Source organism: Symphalangus syndactylus, chromosome 2 (assembly GCF_028878055.3).
Source record: "Symphalangus syndactylus isolate Jambi chromosome 2, NHGRI_mSymSyn1-v2.1_pri, whole genome shotgun sequence".
Taxonomy (NCBI): Eukaryota; Metazoa; Chordata; class Mammalia; order Primates; family Hylobatidae; genus Symphalangus; species Symphalangus syndactylus.
In genome coordinates this window covers 99,586,632-99,594,695 of record NC_072424.2, presented here as the reverse complement: position 1 = coordinate 99,594,695, position 8,064 = coordinate 99,586,632, and positions in this window count along the sequence as shown.

The window sequence follows — 8,064 nt, the reverse complement described above, 5'->3', positions numbered from 1 at the left end:
CAAGAGGACAGAGCAATTCAGAAAAACCAAGACGTTCTTGGAATATGTGTTGACTATATCCTTTAATGATTATAATCATCTTGGGAAGCAGGTGACATAGTATTATAAGAACCAGGAGAGTAGGGAATTTTCATCAAGATTATCTGGCTAATGGCCGGGTGTGCTGGTTCACGCCTGTAATCCCAGCACTTTGGGAGGCCGACACAGGTGGATCACGAGGTCAGGAGTTCAAGACCAACCTGACCAACATGGTAAAACCCCGTCTCTACTAAAGATACAAACATTAGCCGGGTGTAGTGGCACGCACCTGTAATCCCAGCTACTCAGGAGGCTGGGGCAGGGGAATTGCTTGAACCCGGGAGCTGGAGGTTGCAGTGAGCTGAGATCATGCCATTGCACTCCAGCCTGGGTGACAGAATGAGACTTTGTCTCAAAAAAATAAAAGATTATTTGGCTAATTAGTGTTGAATTGAAGGTTAGAATATAGGTGGCAGGACTCTTACCCCCTTCTAAGAAGCAGCTCAAGATTTCTTTCTTCATAAAAATTGAGAAGAATGTATACGTATTATCCCAGATCTTTGCAATGCAATAAACAGAACACAGTCAGCGAATGTGTTTGTGTTATTTGCGGGGGGGGGGGGGTGATAAAATTTTAGAGGAGGGAAAATTGTATGTGAATACCTGACCAACCTGACCAGATACAGTCTTCATCCCCCTGTAATGGAATATATTGCAGTGCATTCAAGCATTTTTCCAAGTTCACTAAAATACCTTCCCCAGCTAGATCTATGCCTGGAATGAATACCTTTGTCCTCTCATGCCCTGAGTCATTTTTCTCAGATGAACCTCTGAAACTTAATCAATATGCCTTAGCAGAAACGAGAATCATGACAGTTCTTTAATATGAGTCATCCATGAATGAGCCATAGTATAATGCGAACAGCCCAGAATCTGACTCCAAGTGACCTAGGTTAAAGACATCAGCACTGTGTTCATTCATCTGTTTAATGCCCTTTTAGTATGAGTTTCATGTATTTCCTGAGATGCTCCCATTAGAGTCTAATGAGAGAGAGGCTTTCAACCAGCAGGACTGTTTAGAACAGTCAGGAAAAGCAGCCTGAATAAAATAAGACAATGTAAGAACCCCAAGTGTAGATGGCAACTTTCAAGAGGCCATAATAGCTGAAAGGAAAGAGTACAGTGATCATTATGGCCCTTTTTATTTCCCAACGCAACCCACTAAAGATGTACTCCCTTTACCTTCCTCCTGCCATTAACTCCTCAAAGTCTAAGTGGATTATTTCCTGGGGGGAAAAAGATACTTTAACAATTGCAGATTTTATTTCTAAAATAAATTATTTTTAATATCAAAATGTTACTAACTTGTCTTTATCAAACCTAAGTATTTTTATGTAGGTGGCAAACTTTAATTTCCAAATGCTAAATAACTATAAGTTCTGTGCCTGCTCTCATTCTTTTTTATAGAAATGAAATTAAAAAATTATACATGTAGATAAATATTCTTTTGTCAGAGTCTATGAAGTATATTGAGTCATCAAAGACCCATAACTGTATTATAAATTCAATTATCAAGCTATGTTTCTCTTACCAATTTACTGAATAATGTATTCATCCAACACATTCTTGTTCAAAGTTTTGTCTAACCTTTATATTAGTTTCCCTTTTATACATACAGTTTTTAAACAACCAAACTATTAAAAGTTGATTAGCTCTGTATCTGAATATTCATATATAAGAGCAATGGCAAATGATAGTTTCTTACATTAAAAAAAAAAAAAAACTTATCAAGGACTCTAGAGCCAGGCCGTTAGGATTCAAAGTCAGACTCTGACACTTACTAGCTATGTCACTTTGGTTAAGCTTCTGAAACTGTGCCTCAATTTCCATAATTATAAACTGGTAATAATAATACTATCTTATATTACTATTATTATACAGAACAAATAAGCCAATATTTTGAAACCATTTTGAATAATTTTTGACACACTCCAAGTCTTATAAGTCCTAAATAACATACATATAAATTATATACACATGTATGAATATACATAACTCATTTTTATGTATGTATGCAAATATATGAAGAAAGAAGACATCAAGTTTCTCAGAATGTCTCTCTGAAGTTCAAACATTCATAAACCTACAGATTTATAATTCTTAGTCTCTTTTGAAATTTCATCTTTCAAAAACTAATTACATAATACATTGAAAATTCCTTTTTGTTTGTATTTATTGTTAAACACTGAAATTTCAATTTAATTTTTACTACTAAAATATAAAAGGAGTGTAAATATTATCCTTAAGAAAACTTGTATTAGATAAAACCTATATCAAAGAAGACAACCTTTAGCTAAGTTTTTAAAAAATTAGTGAAGTAACCACTGTCAATGTGGTTTAATGTGCAAAATATTGAAATGAGTTCCTGCATGTTTCATATCTTTTTTATGGTACCTGTTGATCCAATGTGAAGCTAATTTCAAGTTTTCTCTCACCTTCTAAATCTATTCAGTCACTGACACTTACTGACCTTGCATCTGAAAGGTTTGAACCAATCACTTGTTCTCTAGTTCTTCTGACACTTAGTTGAGATTCTGCTCATTTCTCACGTGAACTATTTCTATAACATATTCCCTCTAATCCATGCTCCATATGCTCACAATTCATCTTTTTGATACATTGATCATTGTTATTTAAAAAATTTCAATGCCTCTAAAGTACAAAATTTGAAAGTGGCTGCATAGTGAACAAGGTCACCCAAAAGCCAGCTCTAACTTACCTTTTCCTCATTGTTTTATGCCACTTTCTTCTCCTTCATGTCCCTCTCCAACCCGTTAGTAGATGAAACTTGTGACCATTCCTTGAATGAGCTATGTAGCTTTTAATACCTCCATAGCTTTCATTCATGTTATTTCTTCTGTTTTTGATGCCCTCAATTTCTGATGTCTTCTTACTCTCAGTTTAGAAGATTCTCGGTTGAACTAAGCCTTTAGAGATAACTGTTTCTCTAAAGACTTCCCTTAAATCCCTTCTCAATTCCCATACCACTTTGCACATGGATTTATTACAAAAATTTGTACTGTATAATTGTTTATGTATATGTGTGTGTGTGTATATATATATAATCTTATATTATATATATATAATCTTATATATATATATAATCTTATATATATATAATCATATATATATATATATAAAATCTTATATATATAATCTTCCCCCACTCCGTGTAAGTTTGCAGAGCCAGGCATATCATAAAAATACTGTAACCCTAGGGCTCATACTGACCTGGGTTGTGGTAGAAGTTTAGTCAGCATGTATGTGTGTGTGCTTGTGTGTCTCTGTGTGTTTTAATAAAGAAAATGCCACTTTTAGCTCTGAAGCTAACTGGCTGAATCTCTCTAGGTGAGTCTATTAGTTTCTCTTTATTCTTTAAAATGATGAGATTATGTAGGAGGCCCCTTTCTGACTCTAGAATTTTATAGTTTTATAAAAGTAAAATAAAAAATAATTGTAAACATACTTATAATAAAAATACTGTCTCAGGTTTAAAAGTGCAAATGTCCTTAGATACAGATAAACAAGTATTAACATGTTTCTAGCCAATTACCTAACCAAGCTAACACTAAGTGGAGATCTCTCCTTCATTATACTTGAAAAAATTTTTTGAAACCCTTTCATGAACTTATTAATAAATGTGATAAAAGGAAGGAAAAGAAGGACTATCCTGGAAAGAGGAGAGACTGAGAGCATGGAGATCAACTCTAGTACCACTTTAAATTTTCATTTGTAGGATGATTGGAGTTTTATTAGGGTACAAGTTGTACTTTGAAGGGGACTTCTAGGGATATTAGCCTTTAAAATTTTACAGAAAGCAAACATTAATTAAATGGGATATCAGGAAAACTGATTACTAAAACACCTAGGCTTTGCAACTTTCTTCTTTCTAAAGAGGCTACAGATAAAAAAAAATGCATAACTTTTTTGTTTGCCTTAAACTAAAGATAGAAAATAAACTGTAAGGAGTTATAAATGTCCCTGATAAGACTCAGTGAAGTTTCCATTAGATTTTCCAAGATAGGATTGTTGAGATAAGATTCATAATAACAACAACAAAAAGATTTTTGCCAAACCACAATGACATTTTAGATGCAGAAATTTTTTTAAATCTTATTTTGTAATCAGATCCAAAAAATTATAAATGATAGTTCAATTTGATACAGTATTGTTAACTATTATTGTTGTCCTCAACCAAATATAATATAGCCTAATGCTGTGAAACAAAGCTAAGTTTAAGGGCATTTCTTTATATTCTTTTCTTATCTTCAAAGCATTACACTAATTACACTGAAGAATACAAAAAAACTGGAGACAAGGTCTTTGACTGTCCAAGGAAGGCAAGAGTAACACACAGACAACAAATAGACAACATAAGCAAGGCCAAAATAACATACCTCCATAACATACTCCATAAGTGCCAGTACAAAGCTGAGAGCTGATCTCATAGAAGAGAAGTTGGTTTGGAAGGCATCTAGGAGCTGTTAGCAAGGTCTTAGAGGGAGGAAACCTCAGGTCATGCAGCTGAGGAATGAGGGCCTTCCAGGCAGAGCAGCAATCTTAGCAAAACATATCCCAAAGTACTGTTGGACCAGATGTGTGCAGAAGCTGAGAGTAGCTTGATTCAAGTGAAGAGACTCTGAGATGTGACTTGGAAAGAGAGAACTGGCAGAGATTTACTTGGAAACATCCTTGGGTAATATTAACACTTAGCCCTAGCAGGGAAGGAGAGCCAGAGTTGATACTAAACTTCTCATTTCTGCACTCCCATAATCGGAAATGTATTATGAGTTCCCTAGGGGATATTACTGCAAATTTCCATTCAGTTTAGTCTTCAAAGTTCTCTAGGAGTCTGAATATTTATTCTTGCATTTCAGACCCTTCATGATGTGGTTCCAACTTACTGTTCCAGTCCAATGCCCTCCTTCTCTCACATATAAAATTCCTACACCGCCATATATTGAAGTTGGGTATAGATGAGGACATTTATTTGGTTTTATTTTGGGTGGGGGGAGGTTCAGGGGTTTTGGGCCAGGAGATTTGCACAAAGGAGAATGATTTTAAGTATTTCTGTCATTGCTACCTATTTTCAATCCTCCCTCAAATAAATATCTTCCTCACTCCTATCATTTTGTATCCTCTCCATCCTTCATAGTCCAGCTGGATTTCTGCAGTTTTCATGAAGCCTTCCCAATATCCCAACTACCCATGGTAGTTTCTCCTCTGCACACTTTTATGCTGTGCATATTGCTTGTAACACTCATTTAGTACTGAATTGCTGACTTTCATATCGTTATCTTTATGTATACAGTTTATGTGTATAGTTGTATGTATACTCATAAATAGATAATAAACAACTAGAGGAGAGAGATTTCTTTTATATTTTTCATTTCCTACAATGACTTGTAGATATTAAGTGTCCAATGAAAATTAATATATTGACTTTTTAGAACACATGAAAATGGGACTTTTTTAGTGTTAAACTCCTAATATATTTTTATTCCACATAAATAAGTTAAACGAATAAATGATAATAATGAAGTGAAAGCAGCACAGTCTCTGTAATCAGACAGACCTAGGTTCAAATCTAGCCCCTCCCACTACAAGTTTCGTGACGACCTTGGGGATATTCTCAACCTCTCTAAGCTGTATTTTCCTCCACTGCCAATGAGGTAATAAATACGTAAATTGCAATATTGTTGCAAGATAGCACACAGAAATCATAAGTATTCAGTGAATGTTCTCTATTATTAAAGTTTTTCATTCAAATTTGCCCCATTAACATTGCATGTTTATCCTTCAGTGGAAAAATTTGCCCACTGACCCCAACAGATACCTTGTTCATTTTGGCCATTTAAAATATTTCTACATTACTGAGAATAAATACCTTATTGTTTCTCTAGAAAATGATGTCTCCTCATTCTTCCTTCAAGATGTCCCTGTTGTTTTAAGACTCATAAGACTAACCACGCACTATCCACTTACTTAGATACTGTTTCCTACTGCTAAAATAAATGAAAATGGAGATCAGGCCTGAAGAACTCCTGCACAGACAAAGCCAGTAAGGCCTCATAGGTAATTCAAACCTTGGATGATTTGCAAGCATAGGCATACTTAACTTGAGCTATTAATATTTCTTATAAATGCCTACATTAAAGGAAAAATGAACTTAAGCTCAACCAATCAGAAGCAGCCAAAAAACTTGTAAGTGTATAACTAGGGACTTTCCAATAGGGTAGACCAAATAAGGCAACTGTAACTGTAATCACTGTAATCAATCTTCGTTCTGTTTTTTTCTTTCTTTTTCTTTTTTTTTTACTTCTGTGTTTGTTCTATAAAAGCCTCCCTCTTGCATTTCCTCAGTGGAGCCCCAGAACCACTTCTGGTTTGGAACTGCCCAATTCATGAATCAATGTTTGCTCAAATAAACTGCTTATATTTGTGTGTGTGTCTCGGTTTCTTTTTAACACCATTTATATCCAGGCCATTTTCCCTTATTTCCTTAAAACCTGAGCACCTGGCCACTTTTCTTCCTCCCCACTACCATTACTATTATCATTTTGGAAACCCAACATCTGAGCATACCAGGTCTGTTTCTGACCCAGATGAGTGAATGGTATATGCATTAGACTTTGGCACATACTATATCCAAAACACTGATCCCAAACAACTTACTCTGACCATGCTACTACTTCTTAACATTCCAGTTGAATTATTTTAGATCCCCCATTGCAACAGTTATTTAGTTCTACTTGCATTCCAAACTATTGACTCCACCAACTGCCCCCTTGTGCCCTCCTCACTTTTCCCCTAACCCAACACAGATTTCAGACTTCATCCCTGAGATTACTCATTTGCATACACTCTTAATTCTCTTACCCTTCTAGCCTTCTATTGTACCCTTTTGCAAAACCCCAATTCAAACTAAATCTTATTCATCACCTACCAGAGCAGTTGAATATGGCTAAAGAATAATATACAATCATGCTGAAGTTTCACTTTAATTGCTCTTCTTTCTCAGTCTTGCTTGTTCACCTAATTGTATTCATTTCTATTCCAGCATTCTAATTCAGGCCTGGCATTACCTTGTTTCTGCTCACCTGTGTCTCTAATGTTCTGTCTTCCTTCAATTCATTTTGCATGCCGGCTTCCATTGATTTTTTTTAATTTAACATAAGTTAATTGAATAGTGAATGATTCTCAGATTGGGCAGTCCCCAGAACCAGAATAGTTCAGGGAGACTCCAGGGTTGTCACGTGTTGTAGAACATTTATGAACAGAAAAAGGAAAGTGACCTGTGATGTACTGAAACAGCTAGATTTGTTACAGCTGTTTCTGTATTTGCCATATTTGGGTGTTTGCCTTATTTGAACCTGGTTTGAAGAGTTGGTGGCCTGTAATTGGCTGAGACTTGGCTACTACTGTTTATCTTTCGGTTTCAACTTTCTATTTTAGGTTGAAGTGTATATGTGCAGGTTTGTTACATGGGTAAATTGTGTGTTTCTGGGGTTTCGTGTACAATTGATTTTATCACCCAGGTGGTGAGCGTAGTATCCAATAGGTAATTTTCCAACCCTCACTTTCCCTCCTCCCTCCCTCCTCAAGTAGGCCCTGGGGTCTATTGTTCCCACCTTTGTGTCCAGGTGTACTCAATGTTTAGTTCCCACTTATAAGTGAGAACATTCAGTATTTGGTTTTCTGTTCCTGTATTAATTCACTGAAGATATTGGCCTCCGTCTCTATCCATGTTGCTGCAAAGGACATGATTTTGGCTTTTTTTAAATGGCTGCATAGTACTCTGGTGTGTATGTATGACATTTTCTTTATCCAGTCCCACATTGATGGATATCTAGATTGATTTTATGTCTTTGCTGTTATGAATAGTGCTGTGATGAACATACAAGTTCATGTGTTTTTTTGATAAAATGATTTATATTCCTTTGGGTATATAGCCAGTAATGAGATTGCTGGGTGGTATGATAGTTC